The sequence below is a fragment of the Hyperolius riggenbachi genome, chromosome 5, assembly GCF_040937935.1.
Source record: "Hyperolius riggenbachi isolate aHypRig1 chromosome 5, aHypRig1.pri, whole genome shotgun sequence".
In the NCBI taxonomy this organism is placed as follows: Eukaryota; Metazoa; Chordata; class Amphibia; order Anura; family Hyperoliidae; genus Hyperolius; species Hyperolius riggenbachi.
Genome location: NC_090650.1, coordinates 247,776,406 through 247,795,476, shown reverse-complemented (window position 1 = coordinate 247,795,476; position 19,071 = coordinate 247,776,406).

Below are 19,071 nucleotides of genomic sequence, written 5' to 3'. Positions count from 1 at the left end.
AATAACAACGGAGCAATAGCATATGTGGTCAGTAGAAGAGCCAGGCAGGTGCCCCTGAATGGGGTCAGGTCTAATCTCCCCACCTGCCTATACAGTGGTTGCCTTGGAGGTATCCCTGCCTTGTGAGTATAGCTATTACTCTATCATACTTCATTTCAACTACCAGTACATACTACACTATGGCCTCAATTCACTAAGGTTATCTCCTGTCTTTAATAACGTATCTAGAGTTATCACCATGGTGATGAGGTATATTGTATTCAGGAAACATTTTACCTCAGGCAAACCTAAAGTTAACTCTTCTGTCTTTAAAATAACTATTCAATCCTTAAAATAACTCCAGAATTCTAAAGTTAAAGACAGGCTGCTAATTAACTGCGTGTGAAAATAACTACAGAGGAGGTAACTAAACTACAGAGGCGGTAACAACTACAGAGGAGGTAACTTAAAGCGGAATATAACCCTGCATTTCAACTTTGCTCTAAAACATTATTTACAGCATATTATATGCAAAAAGCATTTTTTTTCCTAGACCAGCATTGGAAGGGTTAAACACAGAGGTTTAAAGTTCCGTGGAGAGATATGCAGAAGTTCAGATTATTACATTCTATTTAGTTAAATGTATCTATTGAGGAATGTTACACACTCTTTGGCTGTCCTCCAGCTCCTTCTCAGTCAGAGAGAGTGAGTCATATTCAACACTTAGATACATTTATGTAAACAAAATGTATCTATGTCAGCTTCGGATGCGTCTGCAGAAATCTCCAGGAATTTTAAAGCTCTGTGTAACCCTTCCAATGCTGGTCTAGTAAAAAAAAAATGCTGGTTGCATATAATATACTGTAAATAATGTTTTAGAGCAAAGTTGAAATGCAGGGTTATATTCCGCTTTAAGGGATGAAGAGATAAGATAACTCTCTCACTGTGTGGAGGTAAGTTTTCTCTTGCCTTATTATCTCCAGCATGATCTTAGTGAATTGAGGCCAATATTTGGCTCTTGGTGTCCCTACTCTCTGCATTTACATCATGCGTTCTCCCTAGTAGGCTCAAAATGTCTTGGATACCAGTCTGCCGCATATGAGTTATTCGAGTAATGTCAGCTTAGGAATGCACACACAATGGATAAGCATGGTGGTAATAACAGGAGTGTCAGCACATTGTATGGTTAGGATGCAATTAGAGGGTTGAATGGTCTTGTTGAATATATACAGATACTAGCAACATATGTCAGCTATGGCTCTGCCATACCGAGGGAAGCCCTGGATTAGCCACAAATCATAACCACCCTGGTAAGACACAATCTATGGAGAACAGGACAATATCAGCATAAAGTGACGCAAAGGGCATAGCAATCATTACACTACTACAGTCTCTTGTAATGTTTTCATTCAGTCCAAAAAACTTTAAAGCTTGAAACATGCACAGTGGCTCAAAAAAAGTGCTTGTCTTTTGTGATTTCTGGGCCCACTGGAAATCAGAAAAGCCCCATTGTCTATCCAACGTGTTCCCTATGCCCTTATTTACTAAGATTCTTCTGAGGTGGCATACACTGGAAAACAGAAGCAATCCCACAAATCTGGCTTGGATTTACTAAAATCTATTTGTGGAAAATGATTGCAACCCTTGCTTTAGTCATAGCAAGCTTCTTCATACTTTGCTATGTTAACCAGCCAAAGTACTTCTGTTTGTATTATGGCAATTTGGCAAAGAATTATTATTAATATTGTGTACTTATAGCACTGACATATTCTGCATGGGCATGGAGTGCAAATCCAAGTAAAGAAGGACAGAACTTGCAAACACCATGCAGATAGCGACCTGGCTCAGATTTACATAGTTACATAATTATTTGGGTTGAAAAAAGAAATAGAGTTCAACCAGAGAACAAAAACTTGAACTGGAGTTACCAGTGCTACAAGGCAGGAGTGTTATAAGTGGTATATGATAACATATGATATGGTTGGTGAGGGTACTAGTACATTCAGAATATATAATAAACATTAGGTATACCTAAGTATATATACGTAGACCTCCAGGCCGACCCATAGTATCAGGCTGTGGGTCATTGACAGAAAAGATCAGTGTCTACGTAGACAAGCACCTACAACCGCATGTATACCATTTGCCATCTTACGTACGGCATACAATGCATCTTTTGGCAATCTTAGACGGCCTACAGGTGCCATCAGACACACTCCTGGTGGCCCTTGATGTGGAGGCCCTCTACTCGAGCATCCCGCAGGATAAAGGAGTAGAGGCGATGGGGAGGTTTTTGTCAGTATTTCATGAGGGAGAACAAGAATACAACGGGTTAATTTTAGATCTTTTGACCTTTATCCTACAGAACAATGTCTTTGTATTTGATAATGTCCATTACCTCCAGGTGCAGGGTACGGCGATGGGTACAATATGTGCTCCGTCGCTCGCAAACCTGTACCTGGGGGACTGGGAACGCTCCCTGTTCGGTAACGACTCTCTCGTGATGTACCTGTGCCATATTTTGTCATGGCACACACGTGCTCAGTTTCTGGACCGGGGGTATAGATTTGTTTGTTGAGTTTGTTGCAATACTGAATCGGAATGACCGCAATCTGAAGTTTACTTTTGAATATGATAAAAAAAAGCATCCCCTTTCTAGTTATTCGTATCACTGTCAATGGGAATGGTTACATCACGACCCAATTATACAGAAAAAGCACTGCCACCAACGTGTTTTTGCGTGTGGAGAGCTCACACCCGAATCATGGGATTTGAGGCATACCTACTGGCCAATACCTTTGCCTCTGACGTAATTGCACTGAGGACAGTGTTTTTGAAAAAGAGGCTAAACTCTTGCGTGATCGTTTTCGGGCTAAAGGATACAAAGATAGATGGCTCAAAAAAGCTTTCAAACGGGCTAAGTGCTCAGATTGCGGTCAACTGATTAGAGATACAAAGATGGGTGTTAAAAGAGATGCCGCGGGTCTCGGGAGTGCGATTGGTCACCAGGTTTCACGACCAGGTGGGTCAATTGGACCGCATACTCCAACGCCATTGGCATATTCTGTATAATGATTTATTGTCTAGGGAATTTGTTCCAGCTAGGGCACAGATAACCTACAGACGTGCAAGAACTATAAAAGATAATGTAACCTCAAGTCATTTCAGTCACAAATCCCAATTGCGACATAGCCCAGTTAACGGGACTTTTAGCTGTGGAGGTTGTGTGTACTGCCGGTATTTGTCAATTGGTTCAGAGGTAGTCCTGCCTGGAGGGAGACGCTGGTCTCTGCGCCATTTTGTCAACTGCAATACCACCTGTGTGATCTATTTATTTATATGTAAATGTGGTTGCTTCTATGTTGGTAAGACATATAGAGCCTTTAAGGATAGAATTGAGGATTGGTGATATTGGATGTTGCAATTTCAAGTCCCCCATTTCGCATCATGTCAATCTTACTCATAGAGGAGATCCCAGTTTTGTGTGTTTTGTGGGCCACAGAAATACTAGGGGGGGGGGGGGGTGACATAGACCAAAAATTACTCCAGCTGGAATCCCGCTGGATATTTGATTTGAATGCCACAAAAGGTAAAGGATTAAATGATATCGTTAACAATCATGCTTTCCTGCCCGGATAAACATATACTTTTGTAAATTGTAAATTACATTTGAATCTTTTGGCTGGTCTATAATGTGCTTCCTGTCTCCCATGTATGCACGCACGGTGCCCCTATTGGGTTGCTGTCTCCTTCTACTGATTCATATGTTCCCCACTTCTCTTTGGCATATGATGGGTTATACACAGCTATGCAGTTTTTCTTAGGTTTCCACCCCCTACTGTATCCCGTATATATTTTGACCATCTATATGTGTTTTCCCTAATATGGTGTATTTTCTCCTGTTTGCCACTGTTTCTCACTTGCCCCCATGCCCAGTCAGCATTGTTGGACAAATGTATTTGGAGACATGTGTCCTTTGTGCCTTGTTGGGCTGGTTTTGGGAGCGGCGGGTTTTTTCAGCGGCATTCCTTGCCTAGTGTCCATTTTATTGGACATTAATACTTATAAGTACCTGTTTGTTTAATTTATTTTTTTCTTTTTGTATTTATGCTCTGCGTCCGTCCCCTGCCCTGTGTGCCGACTTTCACACCCCCTGATTGGCGCAGTATCTGCGGTGGGCTGGCCAGCGGCGCATCCGCTCTGTGGAGCGCCCGCCTCCAGGCACTTCCTGGCTGCTGAGGCGCATGACGCTTCACTGCGCGTTGGCCAATGGCTGCGCACGGAAGGCGTGGCGAGCTGGGGGGCGTGGCTCGGCGGCGGCAGCGTGGGGTGAACATCTATGGAGCATCTATGTATTTAAAGGTGAGACATCTCAGTTTTTTGGCTAATACCTAGAGGGAGGCTTACTCCTGATGAGGCTGGCAATTTAGAACAGTGAAACATATAGAGTATACAGGCCTCTCTTTCCTAAAGGCTTTCCTAAAGGCTCCTACCACTGTGCTACTTTATGGAGGCCGCAATAGCAGCATAGAGGGAGCGATATTATGGCTGGGAACGCGAAGAATTAATGCAGGAGCATCTGAGCGGGGCTGCGAGGGCACCAATCGGCTGCAGGGGGCTGAGGGAAGCCCCAGGTGAGTAAATCTCATTTTTTTTTAGAGACTTAAGGATCACTTTAAGCAAGAGGATTTATACAGTAAAAGCCGATGCAATAGTTACCCATCTTAAGGATCACTTTAAGATTCTCCTGAGGATGAACTGCTTCACTACATATGCTGACTGCTTACTCACCTCCTCAAGCCTTGATTAATACTATATGCAGTGGCTCTATAACTTTGCTGCCTGCTTCACATTCATGCATGGCTACACTTGTCATCGCTTTTGCTTGGGCATCTTGCTTACCACATCTATGATTCTGTGAGTGGGAATCTGAAGTGGACTGTTTTTTGATAAAGCACTGATCTTTCCACAGGACTCTTTTCAGTGGGTTCAGTATTGGAGGTGTTTGCAGCTACTTTGCATATTAGTTTTGGAATGTTCACCTGCGATTAGGGATGGACACTGCTTTGGAGCTAGGAATTGAAGCAATGTTTCCTTGAAGTGGGATCTCAAGTGGCGATTTTTTCTATTTCCACAAGGGTCATCCATTAATTGGGTGTTTTGGGGACTGCAGCCCCTTTCCACCCTTCTTCAATTGCACAGTTTAATGGGCCTTTTTTTATTACATGTCATTGTCATTACCGTTGGTTTGTATTTTTTGTATAATATAATATTTAGATAATAAAGCTTTTTTTCAAATAATCTCACATGCACCCAAGAGTTAACCCTTTTTCTAGTATATATATATATAGTAGAGTCCCAGTTATCCGGAACTCTTAACCAACCAGCACAAATCTCCGGCAGTACTTAGAGTGGTGAAGACCAACTTCTTAGGCTGTGGGCGTTGCTGTGCTTGAAAATTGGGTTCCATGGCTCCGCCCAAGGTTAATATACTTTCAATTACTGTATTTTAACATTTTATACAGAGTTCATGGTATGTATATAGAGTGGAGTATAGTACTGCATTAGCAAGGCCTATTTTCAAAGAGACACTGCAGCGAAAAAAAATTATAATATCATGAATTGGTTGTGTAGTAGGGGTAATTACTAGAATATTGGTAGCAAAAAAAATATTCTCATATTTTTATTTTCAGTTATACGCCTTTTTTTTTTATAACATTGCATCATTCTCTAATACTTGCAGTTTAAACATTACTCAGCATTCTAAAAGTTTTTTGCAGAACAGGCAGTGAACTTTTAACCTGTCCTGAACTGTTTTCTGCAAAAGAAAAACACTATACAGCTGAGATAACCTAATCAGAAGTCAGAGTTCTCCAAGACTTTCAAAGTCACAGAGCTCAATGGCTATTTGCATAGATAACAACTGGAGTTTCTTAACTCTTCCTGTACTGGAAACAAATATTAGACTTATGTCTCTGCTCCTAATGATTTATTTCTTAGCTGTACTACACAACCAATTCATTATATCATAATTTTTTTTTTTCGCTTAAGTGTCTCTTTAACATTGAGAATGCACACTTAACTGGCATCAGCCGATCCCCATTGGTGCTGGATAACTGAGACTCTAATCTATATATAGGGAACACTTAAAAAACACAATGTAACTCCAAGTCAACGACACTTCTGTGAAATCAAACTGTCTACTTAGATAGCAACACTGATTGACAATTTCACATGCTGTTGTGCAAATAAAATAGACAGTTGGAAATTATAGGCAATTAGCAAGACGTCCCCAATAAAGGAGTGGTTCTGCAGGTGGTGACCACAGACGACTTCTAAGTTCTTATGCTTTCTGGCTGATGTTTTGATCATTTTCACTCTAGTGGTAGCATGAGACGGAGTCTATAACCCACACAAATGACTCAGGTAGTGCAGCTCATCCAGGAAGACAGATCAATGGCATGCGAGCTGTGGCAGGAAGATTTGCTGTGTCCGTCAGCATAGTGTTCAGAGCATGGAAGCGCTACCAGGAGAAAGACCTGTACATGGGGAGATGTGTAGGAGGCCGTAAAAGGGCAACAACCCAGCAGCAGGACCTCTATCTCTGCCTTTGTGCAAGGAGGAACAGGAGGAGCACTGCCAGAGCCCTGCAAAACAACCCCCAGAGAGCCAAAAATGTGCATGTATTTGCTCAAATGGTCAGAATCAGACTCCATGAGAGTGGTATGAGGGCCCAACATCCACAGGTGGGGGTTGTGCTTACAGCCCAACACCATGCAGGATGTTAAGCATTTGCCAGAGAACACCAAGATTGCCAAATTCCCCACTGGCGCCCTGTGCTCTTCACAGATAAAAGCAGCTTCACACTGAGCACATCTAACACACGTGGCAGAGTCTGGAGATGCCGTGGTGAACGTTCTGCTGCTTGCAACATCCTCAAGAAGTGTGGCAGTGAGTCAGTAATGGTGTGGGATGGCATTTCTTTGGGGGGTCACACAGCCCTCCATGTGCTCGCCAGAGGTATCCTGACTGCCATTAGGTACAGAGATGAGATCCTCAGACCCCTAGTGAGACCATATGCTGGTGTGGTTGGCCCTGGGTTCCTCCTAATGCAAGACAATGCTAGATCTCATGTGGCTAAAGTGTGTCAGCAGTTCCTGCAAGATGAAGGCATTGAGGTTATGGACTAGCACGTCCATTTCCCAGACCTGAATCCAACTGAGCACATCTGGGAGATCATGTCTTGCTCTATTCACCAACGACATGTTGCACCACAGACTGTCCAGGAGTTGGTGGATGCTTTAGTCCAGGTCTGGGAGAAGATCCCTCAGGAGATCATCAGAAGCATGTCCAGGCATTGTAGGGAGGTCATACAGGCACGTGGAGTACTGAGCCTCATTTTGTCATGTTTTAAGGACATTACATCAAAGTTGGATCAACCTGTAGGGTTCTTTCCCACTTTCATTTTGACTGTGACTCCAAATCCAGACCTCCATGGGTTGATAAATTTGATTTCCATTGATAATTTGTGTGTGAATATGTGTGAGTTGTCAGCACATTCAAAGAACAAAGTGTTTAATAAGAATATTTCATTCAGATCTAGGATGTCTTATTTTTGAGCTACCTTTATTTTTTAGAAGCAGTGTACTGTATATATACAGTATATATCTACAGGAATGCTGGGGAGGGGGGGGGGGGCGGTTACCAAGGATAGAGGATTTTAATTTTAATTACACATTTCGACCAAAGAACATTTTTTGAAACATGTCATTCACAAAGTAGAAATATAGGATTCTTAAATGACAAAATTCAAAAGCTATTTTTTTTTTACTGCATGTTTTATTGTTGTGCACACCTACAGTACGCTATATAAATCTTTCACTACTCCGCTAAAAAGCCTCATGTGTTGCATAACTAAAATTCAAGACTCCTATCTTGGTGATGTGGGGCTCTAACAGTTAACATATTTATCTAAAGTATTTGCAAATGCATTAACATTCACTTTCTCACTTTAACTGTTTAAGACAAGCAGAAGCTGGAGATGTCAACAGGGATAACATTGACAGGTGTGAGTTTTTAGTAATTGTTTGGCATACAATTCTAATAGAAAAGCCTTGCAAACAAGTTTGAGTAAATACTGAGAAATTCAGACCTGGAACACCCTTTTGAAAACATATACCGATAAATTAATGCTGTGGGGTAAAAGCGACAATTTGTACTTACCAGGCCCGGATTTACATCACAGATGTCCTTGCACCCTAGGAACCTTACACCATATATTACTTACATTTAATCGTGTTTCAGAAATTCTTGAACTGAACAATCTTGCCATTGTTCTGTTAAATGACTAGAATGTGCAGATAGCCAAGTGTTAATTTATTTTATACCAAGTGGAAATTCACCAAGAAATGTTATTAGGTGAATGACTCCAGCCAAGTTATTAATTAAGATGGAATGCATTAGCAGTAGTGAGATATCCTCCTTTAGATTACTGAGTGACATAATCAGCTGCAAACAAGAGATGTAAACATCTAGCTATCTTTTGCTAAAGTTATCATTTAACCACTTGCCGACCGCCTACTTCATATTGGCGGCGGCAAAGTGGCAGCCCCAGGACCACGTAACGCAGATTGGCGTCAGGTCCTGGGGCACTCTCTGGCCGGGGATCGCGCGCTGGGATGCGCGCGCATCCACCGGCAATAGGCTCCGCCCACCCGCGACGTCAACCCGCCGGCCAATCGGAAGCGCCGGCGGGTTGTTAACCCCGCGATCGCCGCTACAAAGTGTATAATACACTTTGTAATGTATACAAAGTGTATTATACAGGCTGCCTCCTGCCCTGGTGGTCCCAGTGTCCGAGGGACCACCAGGGCAGGCTGCAGCCACCCCAGTCTGCACCCAAACACACTGATCTGCCCCCCCCTGCCCCCTGATCGCCCACAGTACCCCTCAGACCCCCCCCCCCCTGCCCACCCCCCAGACCACCATTTGCACACAATCACCCCCCTAATCACCCATCAATCACTCCCTGTCACTATCTGTCAACGCTATTTTTTTTTTAGTCCCTAAACTGCCCCCTGCTCCCTCCTGATCACCCCCCCACCCCTCAGATTCTCCCCAGACCCCCCCAGACCCCCCCCCCCCCTGCGTACTGTATGCATCTATCCCCCCTGATCAACTGTCAATCACCTGTCAATCACCTGTCAATCACCTGTCAATCACCCGTCAATCACCCCCTGTCACTGCCACCCATCAATCAGCCCCTAACCTGCCCCTTGCGGGCAATCTGATCACCCACCCACACCAATAGATCGCCCGCAGATCCGACATCAGATCACCTCCCAAATCCATCGTTTACATCTATTCTCTCCTCTAAACACCCACTAATTACCCATCAATCACCCATCAATCACCCCCTATCACCACCTGTCACTGTTACCCATCAGATTAGACCCTTGCGGGCACCCAATCGCCCGCCCACACACTCAGATTGCCCTCAACCCCCCCCCCTTATCGATTCGCCAGTGCATTATTTACATCCGTTCTTCCCTGTAATAACCCACTGATCACCTGTCAATCACCCCCTGTCACTGCCACCCATCAATCACCCCCTGTCACTGCCACCCATCAATCAGCCCCTAACCTGCCCCTTGCGGGCAATCTGATCACCCACCCACACCAATAGATCGCCCGCAGATCCGACATCAGATCACCTCCCAAATCCATCGTTTACATCTATTCTCTCCTCTAAACACCCACTAATTACCCATCAATCACCCCCTATCACCACCTGTCACTGTTACCCATCAGATTAGACCCTTGCGGGCACCCAATCGCCCGCCCACACACTCAGATTGCCCTCAACCCCCCCCCCCTTATCGATTCGCCAGTGCATTATTTACATCCGTTCTTCCCTGTAATAACCCACTGATCACCTGTCAATCACCCCCTGTCACTGCCACCCATCAATCACCCCCTGTCACTGCCACCCATCAATCAGCCCCTAACCTGCCCCTTGCGGGCAATCTGATCACCCACCCACACCAATAGATCGCCCGCAGATCCAACATCAGATCACCTCCCAAATCCATCGTTTACATCTATTCTCTCCTCTAAACACCCACTAATTACCCATCAATCACCCCCTATCACCACCTGTCACTGTTACCCATCAGATTAGACCCTAATCTGCCCCTTGCGGGCACCCAATCACCCGCCCACACGCTCAGATTGCCCTCAGACCCCCCCCTTATCAATTCGCCAGTGCAATATTTACATCTGTTATTCCCTGTAATAACCCACTGATCACCTGTCAATCACCCATCAATCACCCCCTGTCACTGCCACCCATCAATCACCCCCTGTCACTGCCACCCATCAATCAGCCCCTAACCTGCCCCTTGCGGGCAATCTGATCACCCACCCACACCAATAGATCGCCCGCAGATCCAACATCAGATCACCTCCCAAGTGCAGTGTTTACATCTCTTCTCTCCTCTAAACACCCACTAATTACCCATCAATCACCCCCTATCACCACCTGTCACTGTTACCCATCAGATTAGACCCTAATCTGCCCCTTGCGGGCACCCAATCACCCGCCCACACCTCAGAACGCCCTCAGACCCCAGCCCTGATCACCTCGCTAGTGCATTGCTTGCATCTATTTCCCCCCTCTAATCACACCTTGAGACACCCATAAATCACCTCCTGTCACCCCCTAGCACACCTACCCATCAGATCAGGCCCTAATTTGCCCCGTGTGGGCTCCTGATCACTCGGCCAAACCCTCAGATCCCCCTCAGACCCCCTTCCGATCACCTCCCCAGTGCATTGATTGCATCTATTTTCCCCTCTAACCGCCCCCTGAGACACCCATCAATCACCTCCTGTCACCCCCCTAGCACTCCTATCCATCAGATCAGGCCCAATACATCCTGTCATCTAAGAGGCCACCCTGCTTATGACCGTTTCCACAAAATTTGCCCTCTCATAGACCACCTGTCATCAAAATTTGCAGATGCTTATACCCCTGAACAGTCATTTTGAGAAATTTGGTTTCCAGACTACTCACAGTTTTGGGCCCGTAAAATGCCAGGGCAGTATAGGAACCCCACAAGTGACCCCATTTTAGAAAGAAGACACCCCAAGGTATTCTGTTAGGTGTATGATGAGTTCATAGAAGATTTTATTTTTTGTCACAAGTTAGCGGAAATTGGATTTTTATTGTTTTTTTTCACAAAGTGTCATTTTTCACTAACTTGTGACAAAAAATAAAATCTTCTATGAACTCACCATACCCCTAACGGAATACCTTGGGGTGTCGTCTTTCTAAAATGGGGTCACTTGTGGGGTTCCTATACTGCCCTGGCATTTTAGGGGCCCTAAACCGTGGGGAGTAGTCTAGAAAACAAATGCCTCAAAATGACCTGTGAATAGGACGTTGGGCCCCTTAGCGCACCTAGGCTGCAAAAAAGTGTCACACATGTAGTATCGCCATACTCAGGAGAAGTAGTATAATGTGTTTTGTGGTGTATTTTTACACATACCCATGCTGGGTGGGAGAAATCTCTCTGTAAATGGACAATTGTGTGTAAAAAAAATCAAAAATGTGTCATTTACAGAGATATTTCTCCCACCCAGCATGGTTATATGTAAAAATACACCACAAAACACATTATACTACTTCTTCTGAGTACGGCGATACCACATGTGTGACACTTTTTTGCAGCCTAACTGTGCTAAGGGGCCCAAAGTCCAATGAGTACCTTTAGGATTTCACAGGTCATTTTGAGACATTTGGGTTCAAGACGCCTACTCACGGTTTAGGGCCCCTAAAATGCCAGGGCAGTATTGGAACCCCACAAATGACCCCATTCTAGAAAGAAGACACCCCAAGGTATTCCGTTAGGAGTATGATGAGTTCATAGAAGATTTTATTTTTTGTCACAAGTTAGCGGAAATTGGATTTTTATTGTTTTTTTTCACAAAGTGTCATTTTCCGCTAACTTGTGACAAAAAAAAAATCTTCTATGAACTCACCATACCCCTAACGGAATACCTTGGGGTGTCTTCATTCTAAAATGGGGTCACTTGTGGGGTTCCTATACTGCCCTGGCATTTTAGGGGCCCTAAACCGTGAGGAGTAGTCTAGAATCCAAATGCCTCAAAATGACCTGTGAATAGGACGTTAGGCCCCTTAGCGCACCTAGGTTGCAAAAAAGTGTCACACATGTGGTATCGCCGTACTCAGAAGAAGTAGTATAATGTGTTTTGAGGTGTATTTTTATACATACCCATGCTGGGTGGGAGAAATATCTCTGTAAATGGACAATTGTGTGTAAAAAAAATCAAATAATTGTCATTTACAGAGATATTTCTCCCACCTAGCATCTGTATGTGTAAAAATACACCCCAAAACACATTATACTACTTCTCCTGAGTACGGCGGTACCACATGTGTGGCACTTTCTTGCACCCTAAGTGCGCTAAGGGGCCCAAAGTCCAATGAGTACCTTTAGGATTTCACAGGTCATTTTGCGACATTTGGTTTCAAGACAAATCGAGAAAAAGTAGTTCCCTAAAAAACCGCACCACTCACTTGAATAATAATAATATAATAATAATAATATATAATGGACCACATTAGAGGTTTATTGAGATGCTCCATCAACTTGTTTGATATATTTATCTATTTCGCTTACTAACATATGATTCTTTTAGGTTTCCGGATTCCGAATGTATTTTGCCTATACTGGTGCATGGATACAGTTTACATGGTTCCTCTTTGCTTCTCTGACACCTGTGAATAATACTCTTCGGACGGAGCCTCCTGTACTTTTGTTTTGTATTTCTATATTTATATAATTTTGTTTTTTATGTGTATTATTTTGTTATACAATATGGGTATTTCCCTGCTGATGTTTTTGAAATTGTAGCAATATCCGTTTTATCCACTAGATGGCATTTTTGACTATCCTTATATGTATTGAGATAGAGATGTGTATGTATGTTCGTTTTTCTGACCAATGTAATTAATCCTATTGTTGATTATTATGTGTATCTCGTTTATGTTTATTTAGGGCACTTATCCTTTGTTTTTGTTCTGGGGCTTTTTGTCCCTATACTATAATCTAGTTATCTTCGTTCAGTACTTCCTTCATTTATTCGGCACTACATTTCCCATGACCCTTGTGAGCTGAGAGAGGAAGTGGGGCGGCGCCTATTGACGCGGCTTCCGCTTCTTCTAAGTGCGCGGCCGCGCACACAACATTTCAGCATAGGGGTTTTCCCTTCCCCGCCCACATAGGTCCTGTATTTAATAGCCGGCTTCTCATGTAGGTCCTTTAGCCCAGTCGAAGCTGCGCATTCAGGCAGCGAATCGCGACGGCGTCCGTGGGGCACCCCTCTCCCATGCCTGTCATTCCTCTCTCCCGGTAAGATCTCAGCCCTGCTTATCTCCACACTACTTAGCACTTTATTGCTCCTCACCTCGTTCTCTATTTTGCACACTCGTTCATTGGATGGGGTGAACTTGTATCTCATCCTCTGTTTATGCACATTGCACTTTTTCCATTTTTTCACCATTTGCACTCATTTGGCTGATAGCTTGTTCAGGGATCATTGATTTTTTGGTTTTACTGTTATATTCTGCTCATTCATATTTGTACGTATTTATTCATTAGGAGGTGGTTATGCAGGCATTGTGGCCAGACTTATTGCATTTTCTAATTATTGTTACTTCGTGCCCCATGATCTACTGTTTTTAGTGTTTTTATTTTGTTGTGTACTGAATAAAAGTTCTTGTTCATTTATTATTCAAGTGAGTGGTGCGGTTTTTTAGGGAACTACTTTTTCTCGATTTGTACAAATAGACATATTATTGGTACCTTTCTGCACGCTTATGTATTTACCCATATTTATGGTTGAGTAGATGGTGCTTGCCTATTTTGTGTATGCTCATATTTGGTTTCAAGACTACTCCTCACGGTTTAGGGCCCCTAAAATGCCAGGGCAGTATAGGAACCCCACAAATGACCCCATTTTAGAAAGAAGACACCCCAAGGTATTCCGTTAGGAGTATGGTGAGTTCATAGAAGATTTTATTTTTGTCACAAGTTAGCAGAAAATGACACTTTGTGAAAAAAAACAATTAAAATCAATTTCCGCTAACTTGTGACAAAAAAAAAAAATCTTCTATGAACTCACCATCCTCCTAATGGAATACCTTGGGGTGTCTTCCTTCTAAAATGGGGTAATTTGTGGGATTCCTATACTGTCCTGGCATTTTAGGGGCCCTAAACCGTGAGAAGCAGTCTTGAAACGAAATTTCTCAAAATGACCTGTGAAATCCTAAAGGTACTCATTGGACTTTAGGCCCCTTAGCGCAGTTAGGGTGCAAAAAAGTGCCACACATGTGGTATCGCCGTACTCAGGAGAAGTAGTATAATGTGTTTTGGGGTGTATTTTTCCACATACCCATGCTGAGTGGGAGAAATATCTCTATAAATTGACAATTGTGTGTTAAAAAAAGAAAACAATTGTCATTTACGGAGATATTTCTCCCACCCAGCATGGGTATGTGTAAAAATACACCCCAAAACACATTATACTACTTCTCCTGAGTACGGCAATACCACATGTGTGGCACTTTTTTGCAGCCTAACTGCGCTAAGGGGCCCAAAGTCCAATGAGCATCTTTAGGCTTTACAGGGGTGCTTACAATTAGGCACCCCCCAAAATGCCAGGACAGTGAACACACCCCACAAATGACCCCATTTTGGAAAGTAGACACTTCAAGGTATTCAGAGAGGAGCATAGTGAGTCCGTGGCAGATTTCATTTTTTTTTGTCGCAAGTTAGAAGAAATGGAAACTTTTTTTTTTTTTTTTTTTGTTACAAAGAGTCATTTTCCGCTAACTTGTGACAAAAAATAAAATCTTCTATGAACTCACCATGCCTCTCACTGAATACTTTGGGATGTCTTCTTTCCAAAATGGGGTCATTTGGGGGGTATTTGTACTATCCTGGAATTTTAGCCCCTCATGAAACCTGACAGGTGCGCAGAAAAGTCAGAGATGCTTGAAAATGGGAAAATTCACTTTTTGCACCATAGTTTGTAAACGCTATAACTTTTACCCAATCCAATAAATATACACTGAATGGGTTTTTTTTTATCAAAGACATGTAGCAGAATAACTTTCGCGCTCAAATGTATAGGAAATTTTACTTTATTTGAAAACTGTCAGCACAGAAAGTTAAAAAAGTCATTTTTTTGACAAAATTCATGTCTTTTTTGATGAATATAATAAAAACTAAAACTCGCAGCAGCAATCAAATAGCACCGAAAGAAAGCTGTATTAGTGACAAGAAAAGGAGGTAGAATTCATTTAGGTGGTAGGTTGTATGACTGAGCAATAAACCGTGAAAGCTGCAGTGGTCCGAATGGAAAAAAAGGCTCTGGTCCTTAAGGGGTTTTATGACTGCAGTCCTTAAGTGGTTAAATTTGTTTTGACAAGGCTATTTTATTTTAATCTTGAATAACGTGTGATCTATTTAGAATAATAAATATGTGTGCTTCATGTGTCTAATTGCCAAATGAATGTAATATTTTTACTTATTATTTTTACTTTTTATGTCAAAGCTGTTTAAAAATGAAATGTAGTATTCAGCACTATCAATAATGTTTATGAAATAATATGGAGTTACACTAATTATGCAAAAAGTGAGAATTAGTAATTTTTGTTGCCAAAGGATGCCTATGCTCTACCACACCATAATAAAGTAAAAAATCACTACAATAATAAGACCACAAACATGTAATCGAAATAGGTAAGGACTAGTGGAGAAGAGAGAAGAAGAACACTGGGACACCTGGAGCCCGATCTGGTGTATTATTGTTGTTTTTTTAGGTCAAGTATTAATAAGTAGATGATTATACTCATAAAACTGGGTTGCAAAGGATGCAACCACTCAAATGAGCAGGAAATGCTGTCCCCACTCTGCCTTGTGAGCGTGGCTTGTTGGTTGCAGCTCCAGGAAAAACAATCCACTCTCTCCTTGTAGAGTGGGTACACCTATCCAGGGATTACTGAACCTGAGTAAAAGTAAGGTAGGAGGCACCATGAAAAAAGAAGCTATGCATACAAAAATAGGACTTAAAACATGGCTAGGACCTACCTTAACTGAGGACTGGTGCCCAAGGCTGACACTGGCTACTCAAAGGCACAATAATTGACCCGAGGAAGTGGCTCATGCTGTGAAATGCGTTGTCTCTAAAGTGCTCAATAAAAATGTGTTTTTGGGCGCATGCGCGGCGCAGACGGAACATGAAGTAGATCCCGCTGCTCCGCAGTCAGGCTGCCACTCTTCCCTTATTTGCACGGGCTAAACGCTAGCTATATGCACCCAAACTAACGCAAGCTCCACTGGGTATGTCGCGGAGAGGACGGAGCAAAAAAAAACAGAAAAACCCATCCCTATCAGCGGCCACTCCGAGATCTAAAACAGCGGCGCTCCACGCCACAGAAGCCAAGATGGCCGACGGAACACCATCCTCCCCGCAGCAGGCCTCACCCAAGTCAGCCAGCCTGCCACAATCCTCAAACCAAAAGCGAAACACCACGGCATCCCAGGCACCGGCTCAGACCCCCAACCTGGATACCTTGCTTGATGACATTACGAGGGTCTTCAGAGCGGAACTGAAGGAGGCAGTTCGGGATTTTACCGTCCAAATCAGAGAGCTGGGAAACCGCATAGCAGACTTAGAAAAACAAACAGACTCAATGGCCGAAGCCCTCGAGGACGATAAAATGGCTATTGACGCCCAAGCTACTAAAATTGATACCTTCGAACTAAAGCTGGAGGACATGGAAAATAGAAGTCGGAGGGCCAACATCAGAATCCGTGGCCTACCGGAATCCGTCTCGGCGGAGGAACTCAAGCCCACAGCGCTGAACCTCTTTAGCGCGCTTCTCCCACAGATGGATCCAGCCTCCTTTCGGATGGTGCGAATCCACAGGGCACTAGCCAAGCCCCGTAATACAGATCTCCCCCGAGATGTGGTCTTAAAATTCCAGTTCGAAGAGGTACGTGACATAGTATTAGAAGCGGCCCGCAATCTTACCTCCCTGCCGAACCTCCCTAACTCAGTCCAGTTATACGCAGACCTGGCCCCCACTACCATACAACGTCGGAGAGCACTCCGGCCGGTTACCCTTGCACTGCAAAAGGCTTCAATCAAATACCGCTGGGGGTTCCCGTTCTCGCTCACCTTTACCCACAGGGATAGAACATATGTGGCGCGTACACCGGAGGAAGGCCGCAGACACTTGGAGCGTCTTGGGATACCACTCGAGAGTGTCACTCAGACTCCATTGCCTCAAGGAGCTTCGCGTCCGACACGAGTATGGTCAGCACGGAACACGAGGCTCCGATCCACACAGGCCTCTGCCCCAGAGGATTAACCGCTGCCATAAGCTGAGGCCTACTACAACCTGCTGCCACCATGCCGTGAGTACATTTTTCCCACATGGTCGGTCCCACCATTAGCAAAAAACAGTTCCTGATACTGGATCGCTTCCCCCATGTTTACTGCTCTCTTTTCCCTCCTCTTAGACTCTTTTATAATGGTCTGTTCTACTCTGCCCAACCGTACTTCACCAGGTATCTAATGGTATCACGGTCAAGGAGATTAGTGGCAACGGACCCCACAGATCTCTAACGAAGGGATACCATACCCCTACAAAGCCCCAAAACTAATCCGGGTATATGAAACTCAGCCTATATCGGCTCCCAAAATCTAAACAGGCCCAATGTGATAAGTCACACTTCATATCAGCCGGACTATCTTTTTTCCATACAGCCGTCAAAGAGCTCTACCTACTTCAATGATACACCTTGCACTCTTTGCTTAGCCTGCCTATGAAGAAGGGGCTTCCTGCTAGTAGCCAAAGAAGATATCTCTCGCTATATGATTACTGACTATATATTATACCATACTATAGAATACGCTTTCTTTATTATTCTGTTCTAGGAATAGGCTGTTATATGCCCACTAGGTGGTGGTGTTGCGCCACAACTGTTACTCTAAAATTCAACTACGCTGACTACCAGCAAAATGTTTTAGTTTAGAGTGGTAGCCTGTACCTGTGCACTGCTGCCCCCCACTAAATGGACAACATACTCAGAGCCATAATAACTCTGTCTATGCTCTCCATTGCTATAGGCGATTCGCCTAATGTTGTGACCCTGTTGGTCTCACTTCAATATTCTGTTTTATTTCTTCGGTATGCTTTAACATTACCACAGTGTAATTTTCTACATAAAAATGGAATCCATCCTTGCACTCTATGTATAGGCAACACACTAAGCTCAGGAGGCACAGCAACAAACCTTATGCCGAAAACTATAATTATAACCAATACTAACTATCCCAAATGGCATCTCTAAATATCTTAACTCACAATGCCAAGGGCTTGAATTCCCCAATGAAACGTAGAAAAGCGTTTATTGACTATCAAAAATGCTCCCCAGACATCATATGCCTGCAGGAGACGCATTTTACCAAAACCTCTGCACCACGCTATTTTCATAAAAACTTCCAACATTTCTATGCCTCCTCAGCCTCCTCCAAACATAGAGGGGTCATCACCCTTTTGCATAATGCTATCCCATTTAGAGTTGATAAGACCATAACAGATGATGACGGGACATACGTGATACTATACGATTTCTTACAAAGTAATGAGCTATGCATTATTAATACTTACTGTCCACCTGAAAACCCCTTGCCTACAGTAAGACAAATCCTTAAGAATCTGGAAGAATTTCCAAAAGCCCAAATCCTTTGGGCAGGAGATTTTAACATAGCACCTAATCCCTCACTGGACAGGTCCACACCTACCCCTTCTATGAAGCAATCCCAACAATCCAAAGCCCTTCAGACCCACATGTCCTCCATCCACCTGATAGACTCATGGAGAGAATACAACTCACACACTAGAGCTTACACATTCTACTCATACCCCCACAAAACTTACTCGAGAATAGATGCAATCTATCTATCTATCCTCATCCCTTATACCTAATCTCA